The sequence below is a fragment of the Antechinus flavipes genome, chromosome 1, assembly GCF_016432865.1.
Source record: "Antechinus flavipes isolate AdamAnt ecotype Samford, QLD, Australia chromosome 1, AdamAnt_v2, whole genome shotgun sequence".
Taxonomy (NCBI): Eukaryota; Metazoa; Chordata; class Mammalia; order Dasyuromorphia; family Dasyuridae; genus Antechinus; species Antechinus flavipes.
Genome location: NC_067398.1, coordinates 411,100,826 through 411,128,076, shown reverse-complemented (window position 1 = coordinate 411,128,076; position 27,251 = coordinate 411,100,826).

The following is a 27,251-nucleotide window of genomic DNA, read 5'->3' as shown; positions in this document are numbered from 1 at the left end:
TGGAGACCTTTTCATGCTCATTATTGCTAGCTTCATGGATACATAAGAAATGCTTATTGGCTATTAAGTGATCAAAATTATTTCTTTGTGTTTTCATAATTTTATGGTTAAAAGTTTCTTCATATTTCTGTAATCCAGAAATCTGAGTTGGTCTTAAGCTGTCTAATATTTTATTAATGATTTAGAGGAAAGTATGAATGATATATTTATCAAATTTCTGTAAAACCTGAGAGAATAGCTAATGTGATGGATGATAGAATCAGAATTCAAAGGTTCCACAGCTTTGAGTTGAATCTAAGAAGAAGAAGAGCAATAGGAAAAGATGTAAAGTCTTGTAACTGGAAAAAGTCAACTTTACAAATGGAGAATGGAGAAGAAAAAATCCCAAGGGTTCTCAAAAAGATTAAGAAATTTAGTAGACAATAAGCTAAATATGAACCAGTCTGTGCTGTGACAGCCAATAAAAGTCAGTTCTTGTGATAATATAAATATAGGGAGTTCTATAATTTTTGTATTTAAAATGTGATGTTTTTATGTGAATTATGTATCAAGGAACAATATGAGTAAAACAAAAAATTTCCATTTGCTTATGCAAAAGCTGTGGACAGAAGGAGGTCTGGTCTCTCCATTGTCTCCTCTTCCCAATTCCCAGAGTTATGAGTTGCTTATTATAGTTGTGACTTTGCCAATCTGCTCTGAGGGACCTGGATTACAGGGTTAGCTACAAGTTGAGGCAATGAATTTTTAGTCATTTAATAAATATAAAATTGTGCTATGCTTTTATTATATATATATATGTGTGTGTATTTGTGTATATATGTATAGGTATATATATATATATATGTGTGTGTGTGTGTGTTTGTTTATATATATGTATTTATGTATAATCACCTATGCAGTCTTTGAGTGTTGTGTCCTTAATCTCCTTTTCTTTATAAACTGTATGATTTTTATTGTGTGATTAAAAATAAAATACATCAGCATAATTATCAAAAACTGACTGTAAACATGTATATGGAGATATGTGATTAAAACTGCTTTTTGACAGATTATATAATCTAAAAAGTTTGGACAGCACTATTGAAAGTACCTGGGGCAGAGAATCTATTGTAATTGAAATGCCTTTTCTAGTCACAGTTTTGAGAAGCAGATAATTCTGTAAGGGGAAAAAAAAAAAGCTAGAAAGGTATTTAATTCTTTCTCTCACCTTCCCAGCCAGATGACTGAGGTGGTTAATCAGTGTTTTTCTGAAAAGGCTATGATAAACTTTTGGCTTCTAAATTAGGAAAACCTTTTAACAACAACAACAACAACAAAAACAAAAACCTTAAAACATAATATAGCATTCTCTTCTCAAGATTAGATAATATAAATGAAAACAACAGTTGTAATCAAAAGATAGAGGCGAGATGAGTTCTAGTTATATATCTTGTAGAGTCTTGGCTAATAATGATTCCTCAGAGACTAAAATGTTGAGCATACATTAGCAACAGCAAAGTTACCACAGCAATATATAGGAGAGACATTGCCTAACAGAGACTGGGAAGATTTCTTTTTCCTTGAAGAGTAGTTTATCTCCATCTTAGAACTTTGAATAGTAGAGATATTCTAATATTAATAGGAGAATCTCTACCTCAGTTGCCCAATCTCTCTGAATAGGGGATTCCAAATTTTTATCAGTCTCATATCTCTACTGTTAACATCATACTATTATGACCAAGTCATTAATAGGCCTGACACATCTGAAGCTTAAAGCCTGAAGTAATGCTGTTTATCTACAGATAATGCTTATGGCAGATAGGTTTTGGAAAAAGTATTCCTCAAGTTTGAGAAGGAAATATTTTATTGCTATTTTTCTAATAATCCTACTTCATATTACTTAAAAATAATTATGTCTTTTGGCTGGCTAATAATGGTAAAGATATTATCAGGGGTTTATGATATATTTTTTACTGCATGAACACATATACAGTGCCCTAACCTCACCTGGTGGAGGCATTTTTCTAAATCTGAAAAAGGATTTTGCTCCATCAGAACCTCATAAGGGGTCTTGCCTATCATTTCTTATAGCACAGTAATATTCTCTCACAGTCATATAACTCAATTTGCTCAAACATTCCTCAGTTGGTAGAAGTTCCTGGAATTTCCAGTTCATTACCACCACAGATAAGTAGCTATAAGCATTTTAGAACATACAGGTTCTTTTACTTTTCCCTAACTATCTTTAGAAATAGAACAAGCAGTGATATAGGGTCAAAGGTTTAGGCAGTTTAATAATTCTTGGGAGATAATTTTAGATTGCTCTCATAAAAATGACTGTGCCAGTTCACAATTCCGCCAACCGAATTTTTCTATTTTGTCTCTAATAGTTTTTGCTTTTCCCCTCAATAATTTTAGCCAATCTGATATGTATCAAAAGATATCTCAATGTTTCTTGAAATTGAATTTATCAATCAACAATGATTTATTATTTTATATTTAGTCAATATTTTTGATAACTTCATTGAAAAAAACCTGCCCATTCAAACTCTTTGATCATTTATAAAGGGAATGATTCACACTATTATAGTTAAAGGGAGGGGAGAAGGAAACACATTTATGTGATCACTTTATTATATATTTTAAATATATTTATTATGTTTTAAAGCAAGTTCTGCAAAATATCTGCAGTCTGATGTACAATCATCTTTTTATTATAGTTTGTTATAGAATTGCTTGTTTTTTCCACAAATTAAAATTTTTAAAAGATAAGTTGTCTTGTTTCTAGTTTTTATCTTGTTCAATCAATCCAATCTGTCAATTTTCTCATCCCTTAAAGCCTCAATGACTCTTTATAGCTTTGTGAATGAAATTAAGACTCCTTTTTGGGATAGCAAAAGACAATATATAATCTGGATACTTGAACCCAAACTGAATTATTTTGTTTACCCATGGCTCTTCTTCCCTTTCTTATTTTCAAACTTTTGTTCATTTAGCCTTCTAAGTCTGGAATGGGTTTTTTATTCCTCATTTAAATATCTTTCACCTCAAATTTCATATGACAGTTTGGCTGGGCCCTTCCAATTTACTCTATATGAACTTTGTATTAATTTTGTACTGAGAAACCTGTCTGTGCAGGGTTAGGATTTTTCTTATTTTTTTTTTTTCTTTTTTATTCTATAAGTCTTATATAGTAACTTATTGTAGACTATCCATAGTATTTGTTGGATAGAATTAAAAGAAAATGAATAAATTATCTGGAATTAAATCCTAGAATCCCAAGGATTATTGATTTACATAACAAAACTCTTCACTATAATGTAGGTTCCTTGTAGGTAGCCACTATTATTGTGTGTACAGTTTATCTTTAAACACATAGGAAGTGTAGGAAGTGCTTTAATAAATTCTTGCTGATTGATTGTTTTGTTGATGTAATTAACTCAAAAGGTCATTAATAATAGATAAACTGGTTATTGAATTTCATGAAAATAATAATTTTCATCTATTGACTTGTTATTTGAATAAAATTAATCAGTTGTATCAGTTTAGTCAGAATAGCAAGTATATTGTTAAAATTCCTAATTAACTTTTTGTTTTTGCTGTTCAGTCATTTCAGTCATGTCTGACTCTTTTTGACTCCATTTGGGGCACTTTTGGCAAAGATACTGTAGTGGTTTGCCACATCCTCCTCATTTTCAGAGGAGGAAACTAGGGCAAATGTGGTTAAATGATTTGCTCAAGGTCATACAAACAGTAAGCACTGGAGGCCAAATTTGAACTCAGAAAAGTAAATCTTCCTGACTCATCAACTAGTACTCTATATGATATGCCACCTAATTGGCCTGACATTAGGCTTTACATTTATGAAAAGATTGGGCTAAATTTTCATTTTACTTTATAAGACCTTCTGTTTTAAATTCCAAAAATAAAACGTGTGATTGTTGATTTTGTTACCCCAAGCCTTAAACTTTCATCAACAAAATAAGAGAACGTTGGTCTTTTTTTTTAACCTAGTAGGAGTTAATAACATTCATATTTGTACCTAAGATTGTATTCTTGTCATTTATCTCTATATTTCCCTCATCTATATGATATATTAAAGGTTGTGACTACTCCACCTACATTACCTCAGTAAAGCAGTTAGATCCCGAAAAAGCATAAATGAAATCAGAAGGGGTGGTATGAACAATATACATGAGAAATATAGTCCACATAAAATTCTAAAAGTGTCTCATTTACTTGAAACATCCAGATGAGTACTTTCATTTAAGTTTTACTTGTCTCAAAAAATGAATGTAAAGGGGAAGAGTACTTCCATTTTTCAGTACCTTTAATTCCCTTCAGTATCGTTATTGTCCTCTTATGACCTTCATTCAAATATTCAACATCTACCATTTCATCAATAGGAATGACATTATTAGGAAATAATATTTTTCTTTTAAATAATAATGATCACCATCATTATCTCAAAGCCTGCCCTCAATTTTTTCAAGAATTGATCCCTATCAGATACTTTTAAGGACAAAAACACACTTTTAAATGTCAAAATATGGCTCATTTTTCTTAAATGATTAATGAATTCATTAAATTATTGAGTTTTTCCTTAACAGTTTAAGAACAAAAAGATAAAGTTCTTGTAAAAATATGGTAAAAAGTTTGGTACAGCTTTAAAACAGGTGGACATTAGACCATAAGAAATAATACTGGGACAGAAAGAATATATTTGAAACAACTGCAATGGAAGAAGTAATGTCTTTAAAAACAGGGGACCTGCCTGCAAATTCTGGTACAACTGATAAGTTATAAGAACTTGGGTAAGTTAATTAATCATATATTAATTATATGATTATAATATTATTAATTATAATCTATAAAATAAGAAAAGAAGCCTAAATAGTCTATGCATTACTTTTCCCTTTTAATTCTTAAAAATTATGTTTTGAAATTTGTTCTTTTACCTCTAAGTTAATTTCTGACGTTAAAAAAAAAATGTTTGTTATATGGCATGACATGTTATGTGGGAATTCAGTATTTTCTACTCTGAGTCTCTTCCCTTTCTATGATTAGAAGGTAGAAAACTCTCTTCCCAGAAACTTCACTTGAATAGGGAGTGCAATTTTTTCATTTTCCACCAGTTATACTTCCCTAGCCTTCTCTATCAAGCCCCAGTAATGTCTTTGTTCATGAAGATCACTTCAACCCTGAAACTCACAAAACCATATCCACTACTCCCTGGAGTTTGAGGATAGAGAACCCCCAGAATCTTCATTAAAGGAGGTCACCAAGGGTGCTAATCCCTTCATTTTCTATTAGGCTAAACTTCACAGGATTTTTATTTTTAATCCTGCTCTCAACTAGTTAACTTCTGTCCCCAATCCCTTATATTTTCTACTTTATACTATATGTCGTCTTTCTTCATTAGATTGCAAAGTATTTGATAGCAGGATCTATCATTTGAATTTTTTGGTATCCCTAGATTTAGCACATAGGAAGCAATTAATAAGTATGTATTGACTGATTTTTTTTATGATGGAAAGGCTGAAGAGTGAGGTAAATAAATCATAAATCTGAAAGTGTGAAAGAGCTAAATTCAAATATTGCTTCTGTTATGTGGAATTAGCAGTAAAGTTGTTTAATCTCACAGTGCTCTAGGCGATTTTATAAGATTATAAATTAGAGATGAATAAGAGAAATATGAATAAGGAAATAAGGAAAAAAAGGAGCAGTGAGACACAATTTTCAGAAGTGCTTTTCCCTAATCTCTCTAATTCTCATTATCACAGACCTTTGGAAAATTACACCCAAAGTATCCATATTTTCTAAAAAGAGAATATAAGGAAAAATCATACCTTGGCATTATTAATTTTGGCATTTTTACTCACTTCATCTTCTAGGCACCAATTAGAAACAATTTCTTGATAGAAATTAGTTGTCTTGTTAATAAGTTGAATTCTACTTTATTGTCCCATGATAATTAAAGAACTAAATCAAAAGGGAAAAATCCATTATAGTTATCATTGAAATAATACCATGATAAATAGTATTCAAACTTGTGGGTATATTAATGTAAGGCAATATCATAACTGAACATTATATAATTTGACCTATGCTTCATCTATAAAAATTTAAATTAAAATGCCTGAACATGGTAATGGAAATTAGAATTGAAAGACTCTTGTTCTTCAACAAATTTACTTGGACCTTAAAGAATATGTTTTAGAATAGAAGGGAACACATACAACTTCTCATTCAATAGGTTTATTAAACTAAGACTCAGAGGTGTTGACAATATAAACCAAGGATCCAAACTTAACCTTTTCTTCAAATTCAATGCTTACCTACAAAATTATGCTGCTTACATGTCAGGGAAAAGAGAAGAAATGATTTTCATTAAAATGGTACTTAATGAAATGTCTAAAGTATAGAACAGGCCATTGATTCCCATGATCACCAAATACATAATAATGGGTAAAAAAAATGTGTAAAACAATAAATGGTTTCTGGGATAATTGATTTAAAATGTTATTACTAAAAGTAAACAATCATTTTTCTCTAAAATTGGTAAAAAATGAGACGTTTAAAAGATTATTCTGGGGACAGCTAGGTAGTGCAGTGGTACTCTATCCTGAAGAGCACCAGCCCTGAAGTCAGGAGGACCTGCGTTCAAATCTGGCCTCAGACACTTAACCTTAACATTTCCTAGCTGTGTGTACCTGGGCAAGTCACTTAACCCCAATTCCCTCAGCAAAAAATAAATAAATAAAATAATAAAATAAAATAAATATATATATCACATTTTTTTTTTAGATTTCAAGATTATTATATTGATATTACATTTATAGATATGTGCTACTAAATGTTCAATAACCAGATTTGTTCCAAACAATGTATATGTATGATAAACTTCTGCAATCTATATAAATGATATTATCTTCATCACTTTCTAAAGTCTAGAAAACCAATAAGTAGAATTTGCAGTTTCCAAAGCATGAATATTCACATGGGGTTTGGGGATGGGTGGGTGTAGAATAGAACTAAGATGGCAGACAAAGACCCAGGACTACCTGTGAGATCTCCCTCATCTTCTTAATACCTTTAAATATTGCCAGAAAATATATTTTAGATCAGTATTACTCATTAATAACTTTTTATTTTTTTATTTTTTAATTTATTTTTTAATGATTACTTTATTAATAACTTTTTATTGACAGAATCCATGTCAGGATAATTTTTCACAGCATTATCCCTTGCACTCACTTCTGTTCCGATTTTCCCCCTCCCTTTCTCCACCCCCTCCCCCAGATGACAAGCAGTCCATTACATGTTAAATAGATTACAATATATCCTAGATACAATATAAGTGTGCAGAACCGAACAGTTTTCTTGTTGCACAGGGAGAATTGGATTCAGAAGATATAAATAACCCAGGAAGAAAAACAAAAATGCAAGCAGTTTATATTCATTTCCCAGTGTTCTTTCTTTGGGTGTAGCTGCTTCTGTCCATCCTTGATCAATTGAAACTGAATTAGCTTTCTTTATCGAAGTGATCCACTTCCATCAGAATACATCCTCAAACAGTATCATTGTTGAGGTATATAATGATCTCCTGGTTCTGCTCATTTCACTTAGCATCAGTTCATGTAAGTCTCTCTAGTCCTCTCTGTATTCATCCTGCTGGTCATTTCTTACAGAACAATAATATTCCATAACATTCATATACTACAATTTACTCAACCATTCTCCAATTGATGGGCATCCATTCATTTTCCAGCTTCTAGCCACTACAAACAGGGCTGCCACAAACATTTTGACACATACAGGTCCCTTTCCCTTCTTTAGTATCTCTTTGGGGATAAGCCCAGTAGAAACATTGCTGGATCAAAGGGTATGCACAGTTTGATAACTTTTTGAGCATAGTTCCAAATTGCTCTCCAGAAGGGCTGGATATGTTCACAATTCCACTAACAATGTATCAGTGTCCCTGTTTTCCCATATCCCCTCCAGCATTCCTCATTATCTTTCCCTGTCACTCTAGCCAATCTGACAGGTAGTGGTATTTCAGAGTTGTCTTAATTTGCATTTCTCTGATTAATAATGATTTGGAGCATATTTTCATATGTCTAAAAATAGTTTCAATTTCTTCATCTGAATATTGTCTGTTCATATCCTTTGACCATTTATCAATTGGAGAATGGTTTGATTTCTTATAAATTAGAATCAATTTTCTATATATTTTGGAAATGAGGCCTTTATCAGAACCTTTGACTGTAAAAATGTTTTCCCAGTTTATTGTTTTCCTTCTAACCTTGTCTGTATTTGTTTTGTTTGTACAAACATTTTCAATTTGATGCAATCAGAATTTTCTATTTTGTGGTCAATAGTGATCTCTAGTTCTTCTTTAGTCATAAATTCTTTCCTCATCCATAGGTCTGAGAGGTAAACTATCCTATGTTCTTCCAATTTATTTATAATCTCATTCTTTATGCCTAGGTCATGAATCCTTTTGACCTTATCTTGGTGTATGGTGTTAAGTGTGGGCCAATGCCTAGTTTCTGCCATACTAATTTCCAATTTTCCCATAAATTTTTGTCAAATAATGCATTCTTATCCCAAAAACTTGAGTCTTTGGGTTTGTCAAACACCATATTACTAAACTTATTGGCTATTTTGTCCTTTGAACCTAAACTATTCCATTGATCAACTAGTCTATTTCTTAACCAATACCAGATGGTTTTAGTAACTGCTGCTTTATAATATAATGTTAGATCTGGTACAGCTAGGCCACCTTCATTTGATTTTTTTTTTCATTATTTCCCTTGAAATTCTTGATCTTTTGTTTTTCCATATTAACTTTGTTATTTTTTCTAGGTCATCAAAGTAGTTTTTTGGGAGTCTGACTGGTTTAGAGCTAAATAAATAGATTAGTTTAGTTAGTATTGTCATATTTATTATATTTGCTCACCCAATCCAAGAGCATTTAATATTTTTCCAGTTGGTTAGATCAGACTTAATTTGTGTGGAAAGTGTTTTGTAGTTTAGCTCATAAAGTTTCTGATTTTCCCTTGACAGATAGATTCCTAAATATTTTATAAATCAGTAGTTATTTTAAATGGAATTTCTTTTTGTAACTCTAACTGTTGGGTTTTGTTCATGATATACAAGAATGCTGATGACTTATGTGGGTTTATTTTGTATCCTGCAACTTTGCTGAAGGTGTGGATTGTTTCTAATAATTTTTTAGTAGAGTGTCTGGAGTTCTATAAGTATAGCATCATATCATCAGCAAAGAGTGATAATTTGGTTTCCTCATTGCCTATTCTTTTTCCTTTAATCTCTTTCTCAACTGTTATTGCCAAAATTAGCATTTCTAATACAATATTAAATAGTGATAAATTACAGTGATAGTGGGTAACCTTGTTTCACTACTGATCTTATTGGGAATGGTTGCAGTTTATCCCCATTACATATGATGCTTACTGCTGGTTTTTAATAGATGCTACTGATTATTTTGAGGAAAAGTCCATTTATTCCTATACTTTCAAGAGTTTTTAATAGGAATGGAAGTTGGATTTTATTAAATGCTTTTTCTGCATCTATTAAGATGATCATATGGTTTTTGTTATTTTGATTATTAATATGGCCAATTATACTGATAGTTTTCCTAATATTGAACCAGTCCTGTATTCCTGGTATAAATCCTACTTGATCGTGGTGTATTATCCTGGGGAGGATTTTCTGCAGTCTTTTTGCTAATATCTTATTTAAGATTTTAGCATCAATATTCATTAGGGAGATTGGTCTATAATTTTCTTTCTCTTTTTTCAACCTACCTGATTTAGGTATCAGTACCATGTCTGTGTCAGAAAAGAAATTTGGTAGGACTCCTTAATTCCCTATTTTTTCAAATAGTTTATAAAGCATTGGGGCTAATTGTTCTTTGAATGTTTGGTAGAATTCACATATAAATCCATCTCGTCCCTGGGATTTTTTTTAAGGGAGTTGATTAATATTCTTTTTCTGAAATGGGACTATTTTAGCAATTTACTTCCTCCTCTGATAATCTGGGAAGCCGGTATTTTTGGAGGTAGTCATCCATTTCACTTAGGTTATCAAATTTATTGGCATAAAATTGGGCAAAGTAATCCCTTATTATTTCTTTAATTTCCTCTTCATCAGTGGAAAGTTCTCCTTTTTCTTTTTTAAGACTGCTAATTTGATTTCCCTCTCTCCTTTTTCTAATCAGATTTACCAAAGGTTTATCAATTTTATTGGTTTTTTTCATAAAACCAACTCTTAGTTTTATTTATTAATTCAATAGTTTTTTTTGTTTTTACTTTTTATATCATTAATTTCTCCTTTTAATTTTAGAATTTCAAGTTTAGTAATTGATTGGGGGGGTTTTAATTTGGTCTTTTTGTAACTGTTTAAGTTGCAGGCCCAATTCATTGATCTTCTCTTTTTCTATTTTATTCAAGTAAGCCTCTAAAGACATAAAATTTCCCCTTATTACTGCTTTGGCTGCATCCCATAAATTTTGATATGATGTCTCATCATTGTCATTATCTTGAATGAAATTATTAATTGTGTCTATAATTTGCTGTTACACCCAATCATTCTTTAAGATGAGATTATTTAGCTTCCAATTACTTTTTGGTCTATTTACACCTAACTTTTTGTTGAATGTAGTTTTTATTGCATTATGATCTGAAAAGAAAGCATTTAATTTTGAAGTCTTTATGCCCTGATAGATGGTCAATTTTTGTGTAGGTTCCATAAACTGCTGAGAAGAAAGTATATTCCTTCCTGTCACCATTCAGTTTTCTCCAGAGATCTATCATACCTAATTTTTCCAATATTCTATTTACCTCTTTAATTTCTTTCTTATTTGTTTTGTGATTTGATTTATCTAAATCTGAGAGTACAAGATTGAGATCTCCCACTATTATAGTTTTGCTGTCTATTTCTTCTCGCAACTCTCTTAACTTCTCTTTAAGGAAGTTAGATGCTCTACCACTTGGTGCATATATGTTTAATACTGATATTGCTTCATTGTCTATAGTACCCTTAAGCAAGATATAGTTTCCTTCCTTATGTCTTTTAATTACATCAATCTTTGCTTTTGCTTGATCTGAGATAAGGATGGCTACCCCTGCTTTTTTGACTTCACCTGAAGCATAATAGATTATGTTCCAGCCTTTTACTTTTACTCTGTGTATATCTCCCTGTTTTAAATGTGTTTCCTGTAAACAACAGATTTTAGGGTTCTGACTTTTGATCCAGTCTGCTATCTGCCTCCTCTTTATGGGAGAGTTCATCCCATTCACATTTATGGTTAAAATACCAATTTCCTGCCATCCTAATATCCCCAGATTATACTTTTCTTTTTCTTGCCCTCCTTCCTTTCTTCCCTAGTATTAAAGTTATTGGTCCCACTAACGTCACGCAGCTCTCCCTCTTTAGTATCCCTCTCTCCTCCCTTTGAATCCTTTCCCCTTTCTTGTACCCTTCCCTTATTACTCTTTTTCCTTCTCCCTTTTCCTCTCCCACTTTTTAATGAAGTGAGAGAAGAATCTCTGTAAAACAAATATGTCAATTGTTTCCTCTTTGAGCCAACTCTGATGAGAGTAGGATTCACACAATGTTCCTCCCTCTCTCTAAATTCCCTCATATATGATAGGTTTCCTTTGCCTCATTGTCGCATGTAGGTTCCCTCTTTTTATCTTCCCTCTTCCCTTTTTCTGACACTATCCCCTTTCCATTTTTACTTCCCTTTTTTATGTTATATAGGTAAAATAAAATTATACATATGGTTTTTATGTATATGCACAACAGAAATACAGTTCTCAAGAGTTCCTTTTACCTTTTTCTACTTCTCTTGATTCCTGTTGTTGGAGATCAAATTTTTTGTTTAAGTCTGGTTTTTTCCTTACAAACAGATGGAATTCCTCTATTTCATTGAATGTCCATCTTCTTTCATGGAAAAAAATACTCAGCTTAACTGGGTAGTTTATTCTTGGCTGCATTCCAAGTTCTTTTGCCTTTCAGAATATCTGATTCCAGTCCCTTCTATCCTTTAATGTTGAGGCAGCCAGATCTTGCGTGACCCTTATTGTGACATCTTGGTATTTGAACTGTTTTTTCCTGGCTGCTTGTAAATTTTTTTCTTTAGTCTGAAAATTTTGAAGTTTGGCCACAATATTCCTCAGAGTCTTTATTTTAGGGTCTTTTTCGGAAGGTATTTGATGAATTCTTTCAACACCTATTTTCCCTTCCGGTTCTATTACTTCTGGGCAGTTCTCTTTGATGATTTCCTGTAAAATAGTATCTAGGCTCTTTTTTTCATCATAATTTTCTGGTAGTCCGATGATCCTCAGGTTATCTCTCCTAGATCTATTTTCCAGGTCTGTTGTTTTTCCAAGTAAATATTTGACATTTTATTCCAATCTGTCATTTTTTTGGTTTTGCTTGACTGATTCTTGATGTCTCAATGAATCAGTCATTTCTATTTGTTCAGTTCTGATTTTTAGTGAGTTATTTTCTTCATTAGCTTTTTTTACTTCTTTTTGTATATATCCAATTGAGTTGTTTTGCTCTATGGAATTTTTTTTTCCATTTCACTATATATATATATATATTTTAGTGAGTTATTATTATTTTTTTTTCCCAATTCACAAATTCTGTTTCCCTGTACTTCTTGGGAGTTTTTTTTCTTTTCCAATTCACATTTTAGGAAGTTGTTGCTCTCTTGCATAGCTTCTCTTTCTTTCCCCACTTTTCTTCTAATTCTATTTTAAGGTTTTTAATAGTCTCTTCTAGGAGAGCCTTTTGTATTGGAGACCAACAATTGTCTGGAGACTATCTGCTATTAGTCTCTTCAGAGTTGAAAAGCTGTTCTCTTTCTGCATAGAAACTATCAATTGTTCTTTTTTTTTTTTTTTTTTTTTTTTAACTCATTTTGTTAAAGCCTATAGGGTCTGCCTTCAGAGCCAGGAGGGTTACCAGCTTCCTCTGCAGAGCAGTGAAAGGTGTATGAACCGATAGCTATCCTGCCAGAGGGCTACAAAAAACAGCAAGGTACTGGAGTGCTCTGGGAAAGAGTTCCCCACCTAGGAGTAACTCAGGCCTGCAGGGCTCAGCTGGGAAAGTTCCCTGCAAAGAACCCCTGCTGTGTGAGATAATGACTGCCCTGGGGCTAGAAGTTGAACGGTGAGAGTTTCACTACCCCAAGCCAAAGCCTGCCCCAGGGGCTGTGGGTGTTAGCAGTTGAGCAGTGAATGGATTTGGAGGGACCAGAAGTGTCTGCCCGGGAAGCACAGTCTGCTGGGGAAGTTCTATTGCCCCAGGCTGAGCTCCCCACACTGCAGATTAGTAACTGCCCCGGCAAAAGTCCCAAACTGCAGAATGTGGCTGCAGGGTTGTGTTAGAGTCTGCCTGAGTCACTTCCGGGTTTGAATGGTTACAGCCTGATCTCATTAGGTTCTGGCATTTTTTAGAGGACCCTCTGTTTTAGGCTATAATTTCTCTCCAGTTTACTGCTTTGTAATCAAGGCAGAACAGTTAGCCTATAGCAGAGGCATCTCTATAACTTCTCTAGCCACAGAGGTCACCCCCACCCCTGGTTTGCTCAGGACGCTAGCCTCTCGCTGCCTGTGCTAGTCTGTTCCTGGCCCCTCAGAACAAACCTTTCCTGGCGATCTTCCAGATTGACTTTGGCTGGTAAATTGTGTGCTTCTAATCTTCATGAATTTAAGCAGTGAAGAGTTATTTTTGAGGCTGGATTAAATAGTTGGTTATGAGGGGAATGAGAGGAGCTTAGGGAGTCGTGTGTGCCTTCTCCGCCATCTTGGCTCCCAGTATAACTCATAAAAAGATGAAGTAAAGCATTTTTTTTATTGTTATTTATTTATTTTTCAAGGCAATCAAAGTTAAATTACTTACCCAAGGTTACACAGAAAATGAAATGATTTTACATTTCAAGACAACTTAAAAGGTCAGTAGAAAGGGCTCTGTAATACATGGGTGAGAAAGCAATACAGTGCACTTTGGGCTACACCAACTTGAATCTGATCCCAGAAGCTAGGAGCTCACATTAGGAATGTTTAAATCAATAGCAACAATAGCTACTTCTGGAGGTCTGAGGACATAAATAGTAGGGATATCAAACAACTGCTCACAAAGAAATTACAGGATCTCTTTATGATAGTGGGATAAGAACTCTATTGCTTTGTCCATATGCATTCATATCTGGTTCCCTGTTCTGCCTTGCAGTTCCCAGGACTAATAGGAGTACTAACACATCTTAGCTAGTAGCCACATTGTAGTGGGAACCTTAGTTTTTAGGAAAGAAAAGAATAATTTTGGTTCTTTGTAGACCAGAACACAGGCCAGAAACATAGCAAACACACCTCTTCAAAAACCATATCATCTTTGAAGAACAAACAACTTACAGGTTCCTAGAAGTATCTTTGAAAACAGCTGCACAGAACCCCTCAGTGTTCCAACAGTTCACTGTCCATCTTGGAAATAGACACTCATTTTAGTAGTTAGAATTTTTTTTTTAAGGCTGAAAAAATAAACTAACAATAGGAAAAAAATCTGACTATAGAAAGTTACTATGTTTACAAGAAGATCAAAATATACTCAGAAAAAGACAACAAAGTCAAAATTCCTATATTTAAACACTTAAAGACAAATATGAATTAATTTAAGGCCATGTAAGAACTCAAAAAGGATTTTTAAAATCAAGCAAAGTGAGATAGAGGTAGAAGTGGGAAGAGAAACAAGAGTGATATTAAAAAAAAATAAAAAAAGCTTTCATATATTCATCAAATTCACCAAAAAGTCAATAGCTTGAGAGAGGCACAAAAATAATATTGTAGAAAGCAGCACCTTAAAAAAATAATAAGCCAAATGGCACAAGAGGTACACAATTTTAATGAGGAGAATATCCTAAAAAGCAAAATTTGCTAAATGGAAAAAATATATATACAAAAAATTCATTAAAGACTTGTCCAAACAGAAAAGGAGTTATAAAAACTCACTGAAGAAAATGATTGCCTAAAAAATAACAATTAAACCAATGGAAGCTAGTGACTGCAAGAATGGAAAAATAGAAGATAGAGAGAAATATCTAATTGGAAAAATACTTGGACCTGGGAAATAGATCCAGGAGTGAAAGGTAAAAAAAATAGACTTTCTGAGAGAGAGGCATGATCAAAAAAGTTCTTAGACACCATGTTTTGAGAAAGTATCAGGAAAACATGCCCTGATATGCTAGAATCAGAGGGTAAACTAGAACTTGAAAGAATCCACCTGCTGAAAGTTATCTTAAAACAAAAACTCCCAAGAATGTTATAGTCAAATCCTAGCCCTCCCAGGTCAAGGAGAAAATATTGCAACCAGTAAGAAAGAATCAATTCAAATATATAGCTGATTCTACATTAAAGACCTAAAGAGCTTGGGATACCAAATAAGTCTAGAAAACAAGAGGTAAGATTACAACAAAGAATCACCAACTCAGAAAAGCTGAATATAATTTTTCAAGGAAAAAAAAAGTGTATACTCAATGAAAATAGAGAACTTTCAAGCATTCCTGATTAAAATCCTAGAGTCGAATAGAAAGTGGAGCTTTCTAATCCAAGACTCAAGGGAAGCATAAAAGGGTAAACAGGAAAATAAAATTGTAAGGGATTTGATATTGAGCTTTATATTTCTACATGGGAAGAAGAAATTTCTAACTCATATGAACTTTCTCAGTGCTAGGACAGTTAAAAGGAGTATATATAGACAGAGAGCTGAGCCTACCCTTGTGCTTCCTGTAGTTGGACTGGGCACGAGGCTCTGCCCCCTGACACCACACACCTTTTCTGCTGACCTTCTAAGTTGTTTTTAGTGTCTCTGGGCTAGGAATTCTGGAAGCCAAAATTACTTCCCTGATTCAGAGGTCATTATACCCATTTCTAAACACAGGGATTGACGCCTGGATAGGGGCTACACTGGGACTGCATACAGGACTCTCATCCTGGTGTCAGGAATTTTCCTGCTGACTTTCTAATTTATCTTCAGATGGACTATATTCTACACCATCTTTTGGTGTGTTCTCATTCTCAAAAATTTATTCATAGTCACTATTTAAAGGAATTTGGAATGGTTTGGGTAAGAGATCAGAGAGTTTCTACCTTTACTCCACCATCTTGGCTTTTCCTTCTCCAGGAGATGTAAAATGGAAACAAGGAAAAAGTACCTATATGTAAGAGAATATCTATAACAGTTTTTTTGTGGTAGAGGGGGATTAAGAATTGATGGATGATCCATTGATTGAGGACAGGGTAAACAAGTTACGGTGTGTGGTTGTGATGAAAAATCATTTTATTGTAGGAAGTGATGAGTTGGATGCTCTCAGAAAGACTTGGAGAGACTTGCATGATATGATACAGAATGAACTTGCTGAAATTATGAGAACAATTTACACAGTACAACATTGTTCTAAGTTTATTAATTATGAATGATTTGGCTATTCTCAGCAATGCAATGATCTGGGACAGTTCCAAAAGAATTATAAGGGATGGTGTGCATTCCCTGAGAGGGAACTAGTGGAATGTGATTGAAGATTGAAGCATGTTTTGTTGTTTTTGGTTTTTTATTTGTTTGTTGTTTGTTTTATTTTTCTTTTGTTATTATCTGACCATCTTAAGGATAATACATTTGGGACATGATCCTTTAATGATTCCTTGCTATAATCAAACCATTTTTAAAGCTTGGAAAAATGGTTGTACTATTAATTTCTTCTTCATATTCTTCATCTTATTCTCCTGCTCCTTTTCTTTTTCATTCTTCTTTTTAACTTCTGCCTCTTCTTCTTGCTCTTCTTCTGTTTCCTATTCTACCTTTTTCTTCTCCTGCTTCTTTTTTTTTTCTCATTCTCCTTCCCTTTCTCCTTCTCTTCTTTCTGGCTTTCATCTTATTAGGGCTTCTCAATATGAAAACTCATATTTATATAGATTGGTCATTCATCTGTAATCAATAAACTTATTTGAGAGACTGGGTCTTGTCCAGGACAGCAGTTCCTCCTGGCTCTCAAACATTCATCTATCCACAATACTATATTATTTTTATATGAATCTATTAAATACCATCGTTGATATTAATTAGAAATTTCATTGGTTATACTCAGACTGCTTGCTGATTATTTCCTGCTTCCAGGTTGCATTGTGGGATATTCCTAGAGTAATTCTTAAAGATTTTAAAATTAATTCACAAAATCACATTACAATTTATTCTTTTATGAAATCATCACTTTATATACATACACACATGTGTATGTTTTTGTATGTTTAGCAGCTTTATGAATTGTAAAGTAGAGAGGCTGAATGCAAGGTAACAATTAAAATATTATTACAATGAAGATGGAAGATGAGGGCTTCAGAGAGGATAGTTTTTTTGGTAAGTGGGGAGAAGGTAACAAATACAACAGATGCTGAGGAAATGAAATTGACAGAATTAGACACTTGCTTAGATATGGAAAAGATTAATGAAGGCATACAGACTAAGATGGTTTTTAAGTTTCAGTCTCAAGTGATTGAACAGAAATAGTTAATAGCAAAAATGGGGGAAACCTAAGATCTAATTCGCTAATATTAATTCGAATAGGTAGAGATATTGGAGTTACTTGGTGATATAAAATTGGAGCTCAGAAGAAATATGAAAGCTGAATGTGAATTGAAATTCATTTTCTGTAATGGGCTGAGGCTTGAGTTAATGAACTGAGGTCCCAAGCACATGAGGCTAAATAGTAATTGGACCATACTCTATTAATATATAATCTTGGAGAAAGAATGGCCCGCCCACTCTTTGTGCAAGTCCTGATGTGTTGTATAGGAAATGACGATTTTGGTGGGTGGAGGCAGGGGAGTGGAAAAGGAAGGGGAGGAGAGACTGTTTGCTTTTGCCATTGCGACAACCTTTCTATTTGTTTCTCTTCTTTTTGCTTTTGCTGAGGCAGTTGGGGTTAAGTGACTTGCCCATGGTCACATAACCAGGAATTATTAAGTATCTGAGGCTGGATTTGAACTCAGGTCCTCCTGACTTCAGGGCTGGTGCTCTACCCACTGAGTCATCTCCTCCCCTTCCTTTTCCACTCCCCTGCATCCACCCACCAAAATTGTCATTTCCTATACAACACATCAGGACTTGCACAAAGAGTGGGGGGGGGCATTCTTTTCTCCAAGATTATATATTAATAGAGTATGGTCCAATTACTATTTAGCCTCATGTGCTTGGGACCTCAGTTCATCAACTCAAGCCTCAGCCCATTACAATTTTCTGACAGATAACCTTTTTTATTATTTAGGAGTGAAGGTTCTTGGCTGATAGGGAATGGGAATAGGACATATTTAGGTGTCTAGAAAACAGAAACAAAGGCCTGGAACAGCTGATGTTTGGATGTGCAATATGAATTCTCCCAAGAAAGATTAAAATGATTGCCATGCTGCAGTGAAGGTCTAGTTCAGATTAGATAACATAAATTTGTAGTATACAGGGTCAGCTTGGCTATATTGCTGTCACCAGCTTTATTAAGCAACATATGAATAGGAGCAAAGAAGGCAGATGGTGGAGCCAAGGGATAAGCACCATTTCCTTAGGGATTTTAGCCTTGCAAGAGCTTATGTCAGCATGTCATTTTGTTTTGTTTTCTCCCATAGACTTCCTGCTTGATTTCCAAACTTGCTTAAGAAAGTTTGTAGGTAGGGTAGGTAAGCAGACTACACTCTATGACTATTGTTCTATACAACTTTTTGTTTAATAAGCTATGGTGACTGCCTTCAATGTTGAGAGACATCAGCTGCAAGTATCAACCATGATCTGTGTTGCAAAACCTGCTATCTGTCTTCTAAAGTTTACCACCTTGCTTATTACAGCTCTGCTCCTGAAAAAAATAACAATTATCTTTTGATATTTTGTCTTTCAGAAAGAACATAACTTCCATTCTGTTTTTTTTTTTTTTTCCTCTGCTGTGGATATTCTGTCCTAATATTTTTTGGAACAGATATAACTTTTAATATTTTTTCAAGTTAGTAATGGAATCTCTCAAATGTGCTTTTTTTCACCCACAGAGATATATTATCAGTTTAGGGACCTTTCACATCTCTAGATGCTTTCATGAAAAAATATAGAAAGAGAAGATCAATGAATTGGATTTGCAACTAAAAAAGTTAAGAAAAAACAAATTAAAATCACCAATTAAATACTAAATGAAAAATTCTTAAAATAAAAGAATAGATTAGTAAAACTGAAAGAAAACTATTGGACAAACAAAACTAAGAATTGGTTTTATTTTAAAAATACAAAATAGAAAACATTTGGTAAATTTGATAAAAAAAGGAAATAAGGAAACATAATTAATAGTTTAAAAAATGAAAAAGGGTAAACTTACTACAAATGAAGAAATTAAAGCAGCAATTAGGAGCTATTTTGCCCAATTGTATGACAAAATTGAAGTGAAATGGATAAATATTTACAAAAACATAAGTTACCCAGATTAACAGGGGAGGAAATAAATTATTTAGTCTAATTTAGAAAAAGAAATTGAAAAAAATATTGTTACTCCCTCAAAAAATTTCCAGGGTCAGATGGATTTACATGTGAATTCAACCAAAAATTTAAAGAATAATTAATTCCAATGCTATATAAACTATTTCAAATACTAGGGGAAAGGAACTCCTACCAAATTAATTAAAACAGAGAAAAGAAGACTTGCAGCCAAGATAGCAGAGAGGACACACGGCATCTATTTAAGCTCCTTCTTGCACTCAGAATACTTTATGACAAGACCTCAGAATTAGGGCTTGACAAAAAAAACCCATGAATACATTACCAACAGAAGATATCCTCAAAATTCACCAGAAAAGGTCTGATTTTGGTTGCAGGTGAGGACAGTTAGATCTGGCACAGACTGAAGGCCAGCAGAGAGAGCACAGCAGGCAGGGAAAGGACAGCACGCAGTTCACACTGAGCAGACCTGAGAGGGGTAGGGTGTGATTTCAGCTGTGTCTGCAGGGAGAAGTTTACCACAGTGTGGTTACATTGCCCTGACAGCAAACAGAGAAGCTAAAAAAATAGGGGGTAAAAACTATAACCCCCAAAACCTTGGGTCTCTCGGGTCCTGGCCATACCCACCTGGAATGTCTCAGCACACTCTCAAAGTCTCAGAGTACAGATGCAGCTCAGTCATTGCTGTTTTGCTAGTGTCTCGCTGCTGCCCCCTGCAGCCTGTAGAGGAAGCTCGGTAATACCATCCAGCTCAAAAAATTAAAAAAAAAAAATTAAAAGCAGACTGCATTTGCTTTTTTGGTTGGTTTGTTTTCTTTGATTCTTCTTTGACAAAATGAGCAAAAAATTAAAGTGGACTCTAACTATTGATAGCTTCTATATGGATAGAGAGCAGACTTTAAACCCTGAGGAGACTAGAAACAGACTGTCTCTAGATGAATCCCCAATGGGGGATATGATCTGATCCTCAACACACAAGACTCTCATAGAAGAAATTAAAAAGACTCTCACAAGAGAGCTAGAAGGAAAATGGCCAAAGGAAAAGGAAGCTTGGCAAGAGAGTCTGGATAAGTCATCGCACTCATTTAAAGATAGAGTGGATAAAGAAATCAAATCTTTGAAAAATAGAATTGAAATGGAAAAGGAAAAAAAAAATCCAAGGAAAACAGAATCAGTAAATGGAAAAAGAAAATAGCTCTTTAAAAAATAAACTTGGTGAAATGGAAAAAAAAAATCCATATAACAAAACAACTCACTTAAAAACTCAATTGGATGATTAGAAAAAGAAATTAAAAAGTGAGTGAAGAAAATAATTCATTAAAAATCAGAATTGAACAAATGGAATTCAATGACTTAAGGAGACACCAAGAATCAGTCAAGCAAAACCAAAAAAATGAAACAATGGAAAAAAAGTCATATATCTTCTTGGGAAAACAACAGACCTGGAAAATAGATCTAGGAGAGATAATCTGAGAATTATTGAACTTCCTGAAAAATATGATGAAAAAAATAGCCTGGCCAATATTTTCCAGGAAATTATCAAAGAGAACTGCCCAGATGTTATAGAAAAAGAGGGTAAAATAGACATTGAAAGAATTTGGCCAATCACCTATTAAAAGGGACCCTAAAATCTAAACTCCAAGAAATAGTGTGATTAAATTCCAGAACTATCAGAGGAAGGAAAAAATACTGCAAGCTGCTAGAAGAAAACAATTCAAATATAGAGGAGCCACAATAAGGATTACTCAGGATCTCACAGCATCCATATTAAAGCATCAAAGGGCTTGGAATATAATATTCTGAAAGACTATGGAACTTGGTATGCAGCCAAGAATAACTTACCCAGCCAAAATGAGCATTTTTTCCCCTAGGGAAGAAAATGGACAGTTAATGAAATAGGTGAATTTCATCTATTTCTGATGAAAAAAAAAAAAAACAAAGTCAAACAAAAAGTTTGATCTACAAATATAGGACTCAAGAGAAACCCAAAAAGGTAAAAATAAATTTTGGGAACTATATTTCTGTTATAAAGATACATGAAGAAGACATATTTAATTTGTTCTAGAAATTAGAGGTGAAAAGGAAACTGTACCAGCAAAAAGGTAAAGTGGGGGTACTACATCTCACAAAGAGGCAAAGGAAACCTATTATTTCTGAGAGAAAGAAGGGAGGGTGGTGAACATAGTGTGTATCTTACTCTCATCAGAATTGGCTTAAAAAGAAAAATATAAGACATATTCAATTTACAAAGAAACTTCTCCCACCTCTTTGAAAAGTGGAAAGGGAAAGAGTAAGCTAAGCAGAAGGGAATACAGAAATTGTGAAGAAAACAGGTAAGAAAGGGGGAGGAACTCTAAAATGGGGAGAGGGAAACTAAAAAGTTAGGGCTGGGAGAAACAAGTGGTGCTCACAAGTTTAATAATATGTTGTTTACAGGAAACATACTTGAAGCAGGGCAATACATACAGAGTAAAGTAAAAGGTTGAAGCAGAATCTACTATGCTTCAGGTGAAGTAAAAAAAGCAGAGGTAGCCATCCTTATCTCAGATCAAGCAAAAGCAAAAATTAATCTAATTAAAAGAGATAAGGATAGGCACTATATCTTGCTAAAGGACAGAATAGATAATGAAGCCATATCAATATTAACCATATATGCACCAAGTGGTGTAGCATCTAAATTCTTAAAAGAGAAATTAAGAGAGCTGCAAGAAGAAATAGACAGCAAAACTATAATAGTGGGAGATCTCAGCCTTGCACTGTCAAAATAAGATAAATCAAACCACAAAATAAATAAGAAAGAAGTCAAAGAGGTAAATAGAATACTAGAAGAGTTAGGTATAATAGTTCTTTGGAGAAAACTAAATGGAGACAGAAAGGAGTAAACTTTCTTCTCAGCAGTTCATGGAAGCTATACAAAAATTGACCATATATTAGGACATAAAAACCTCAAATTCAAATATAGAAAGGCAGAAATAGTAAATGCATCCTTCTCAGATTACACTGCAATGAAAATTATATTCAATAAAAAGCCATGGGAAAATAGAACAAAAATAATTGGAAACTAAATAATCTCATACTAAAGAATGATTGGGTGAAATAGAAAATCATAGACATAATTAAAACTTCACCCAAGAAAATGACAATAATGAGATGTCATACTAAAATGTGTGGGATGTAGTCAGGTAACAAGGGGAAATTTTATATCTTAAGAGGCCTACTTACATAAAATAGAGAAAGAGAAGGTCAATGAATTGGGCTTACAAGTTAAAATGCTAGAAAAGGAACAAATTAAAAACCCCCAGTCAAACACTAAACTTGAAATTCTAAAAATAAAAGGAGAAATCAATAAAATTGAAAGTAAAAAAAAAAAAAAAACTATTGAATTAATTAATAAAACTAAGAGTTGGTTCTATGAAAAAAACAACAAAATGGATGAACCCTTAATAAATCTGATTTAAAAAAGGAAAGAGGAAAATCAAATTGTTAGTCTTAAAACTGAAAAGGGAGAACTCGCCACTAATGAAGAGGAAATTAAAGCAATAATTAGAAGCTTTATGCCAATAAATACGATAACTTACATGAAATGGAAGAATACTTTCAAAAATATAGCTTGCCCATGTTAACAGGGGAAGAAGTAAATTAGTTAAAGAGTCCCATCTTAGAAAAAGTAATAGCACAAACTATTGATCAGCTCCTTAAGGAAAAATCCCCAGGACCAGATGGATTTACATGTAAATTCTACCAAACATTTAAAGAACAATTAACTCCAAGGCTATATAAACTATTTGAAAAAATAGGGATTGAAGTAGTTCCATCAAATTCCTTTTATGACACAGATATGGTACTGATACCGAAACCAGGTAGGTTGAAAACAGAGAAAGAAAATTATAGACCAATCTCCCTAATGAATATTGATGCTAAAATCTTAAATAAAATATTAGCAAAAAGAATACAGAAAATCATCCCCAGGATAATACAATATGACCAAATGAGATTTACACCAGGAATGCAGGGCTGGTTCAATATTATTAAAAAAAAAAAAAAAACTATTAGCATAATTGACTATATCAATAACCAAATTAATAAAAAACATATGATCATCTCAATAGATGCAGAAAAGCATTTGATAAAATCCAACATCCATTCCTAATAAAAACACTTGAGATTATGAGAATAAATGGACTCTTCCTTAAAATAGTCAGGAGCATATATTTAAAACTGTCAGTAAGTATCATATGTAATGGAATAAACTGGAACCATTACCAGTAAGATCAGGAGTGAAACAAGGTTTTCTATCATCACCATTATTATTTAATATTGTATTAGAAACTCTAGCCTGGCCAATGAGTTGAGAAAGAGATTAAAAGAATTAGAGTAGGCAATGAAGAAACCAAACAATGACCCTTTGCAGATGATATGATGGTATACTTAAAGAACCCTAGAGGTTCTAACTAAAAAACTATTAGAAATAATTCCTAACTTTGGCAAAGTTGCAGGATACAAAATAAATCCCCATAAATCCTAAGCATTTTTATACATCACCGACAAAATCCAACAGCAAGAGATACATAGAGAAATTCCATTCAAAATAACTGTCAATAGCATAAAATATTTGGGATTCTACCTACCAAAGGAAAGTCAGGAATTATATGAGCAAAATTACAACAACAACAACAAAAAACTTTCCACATAAATAAAGTCAGATTTAAATAATTGGAAAAATATTAAGCGCTCTTGGATAGGCCGAGTGAATATAATAAAGATGACAATACTCCCTAAATTAATCTATTTATTTAGTGCTATACCAATCAGACTTCCAAGAAAATAGTTTAATGATTTAGAACAATAACAACAACATTCATATGGAAGAACAAAAGGTCGAGAATCTCAAGGGAATTAATGAAAAAAAAAATCAAATGAAGGTGGCCTAGGTGTAACAGATATAAAACTATAATATAAAGCAGCAGTCACCAAAATCATTTGGTATTGGCTAAGAAATAGATTTGTTGATCAGTGGAATAGTTTAGGTTCACAAGACAAAATACTCAATAACTCAGTGTGGGTCACAACTTTCTCACTTTTTTGTTGTTCACTTGCATTTTGTTTTCTTACTCATTTTATTTCATTTTTGATCTGATTTTTCTTATGCATCAAGATAATTGTATACATATGTTTACATATATAGGATTTAACATACATTTTAACACATATAATACATAAAAACTCCTTAAAAATGATCTTTTGTGGCATTCAAAGCCCTTCATAGTCCAGTCACCTCCTTCCTTTTCACTCTTTTTGTACACCATTTCCCAACACGTGGTCCTTGATCCAATGATACTGACTTCCAGGCTATTATATTAACATTTTCCATAATTGATCTCCAGAAATTTTTTGTTGTTGTTTCCCATTCCTGGAATCATTTTTTTTCTCTGTTCTCAATAATAATCTTCCTGGTTTGCTGTAAAGCTAAACTAAAATCTCACTTTTAATGTGAATCCTTCCCTTGTTTCTTTCCTCTATTACTTATTTTAAAAATTTATCCTGCATATGACTTGCCGTATACATATTTAGTTGTATGCTGTGCCTCATTTGCTCCTAGTAAGTTCCTTCAGGGCAAAGACTGTCTTTTGTCCCTTTGTAATGCCTGGCATGTAGTAAATGCTTAATAATTGTCAATTAATTTCTTGATTGAAAAAAGCAAGGAAATATAAATAGATTATAAACTGTGGGGACAGACATAAATTTAAGAAATGAAAATACAGTGTGAGAAACATAAAAAAAAAAGAAAAATAGATTTTACAAGGGGCTTTAAATCATATATGATATTGTTGTTAATAGGGCGCCATTAGAGTTCATCGAACAAGGAGGTAACATAGATATATACTTTAGGAAAATCAATTTGTTGGCCGGTAGAAGATAAGTTCGAGCAGGGAGAAACTTGAAATACATGTTTAGAGGCTATTATAGTTCTTAGGATGAAAAATTGATGAGCTATATTAAGTAGTGTATGTGTACTTGGGGAGATGTTTTGAAGGAGTGCATGTGTGGGGAGTTCTAAAAATTAAAATTAAATTAAATTAATTAAATTGAATTCAGCAAGTATACAGTTGTCAAGAATTTATTATATGTCAATCACTCTACTGAGCTTTGGGTAAAAAATAAAAATAAAATAAAAGATGCAAAATATCCATGCCTTCAAGGAGACACAGTCCTACTGCACCGAAACAAAAAGAATCAACATTATTAGATTAAAAATCTATACTAAGTAAGCACAGTATATGTAGAAGGAGTTTAAAGATGTGGATGATTGGGAAAGGTTTCATGTAGGATATGATATTGATTCTAAAATGTTAAGAAGAGAGAATATATATATATATATATATATATATATATATATATATATGTTAATTCATATTTGCTTGAAAGTGTGACGAGTACTAAAGAGAAATAAGTTTGTAATGATAGGAATTGGCCAAATTATTAAGGGTTTTAAATTTTATACAAGGTACTTTCTATTTTTTTTTAGGCAAACCATTTTGCCTAAAACCATTTTAGGTTTTTTTTTAACCCTTTTTTAAAACCATTTAAAATTCTTGAGTTACACCTTCAAAGTCAAACCTGAATTTTATATTCTATCAATCTGAAAGCTCTCTAGAGTAGAAATTGGAAAGGGAAGAAACTGATTTAAAGAGACCAATTTGAAGGCTGTTTTGCAGTAGTCTAGGCAATAGGGTATAAATGAATGAACTAAGAAGATTATGGCAAGGATGAAGAGAAGGGGACAAATGGGAAATATGTTTTCAGCAAGAGATAACAAATACATTGTCAAGTAGCTATGATGCTCCCACGTGAGACTTGAAATAGATCAAAATATAATTAGAAGATATTTTACTAAAATTATTATAGAAATATATGATCAATATATGTTTTTCTAAGTAAGGATGTAGCAGATAGAGATCCTTATGTACAATTTAGTGTCCCCATTGCTATTTGAGTCTGATACTGCTGGTATAGGCTGAAGGGGAGTGAGAGAAAAGAGTCCATGATTGCAAACATCGATGAGTTGGTGAGGAGAGGCATTCTCAAAATAAAAGTATGGAAGTTAATATATATATATATATATAACCAACCAAACCAAAAAAAAAAGAAGTTTCAATACAGAGCTGTGGAATGTAATGCTGTCTAAGGAAGCAAATTGTCGAAATTAACCCATCATATGAGACTCAGAAGAAAGGATTTCAGTGATGGGTGGATAATGAGAAAATGGGGCAGATCAATGACATCAAAAATCTATTCTTAAACCAGTAGTAAACTCACTACTGAACAAAAATTCCATATTTATTGCCAATTGTTTAGATATCAAAAAACATTATCAGTTCAGTGAGAGGCAAACCAAAAGAAAACAATATATGTCAAATTTATAGGAATACAAGTTGCCAAATTTATAAGAATACCAATCATTCTCTAATTGATAAATGGTCAAAGAATATGAACAGACAATTTTCAAATGATGAAATTCAAGCCATCCATAGTCATATGAAAAATACTCTAAATTATTATTGACTAGCAAAATACAAATTAACACAACTTTGAGGAACCACATCACATTTCTTAGATTGGCTAAGATGCCAGGAGAAGATAATGATGAATGTTGGAGGGGATGTAAAAACAAAACAAAACAAAACAAAACAAAAAACAACAACAACAACAACAAAAAACTAAGA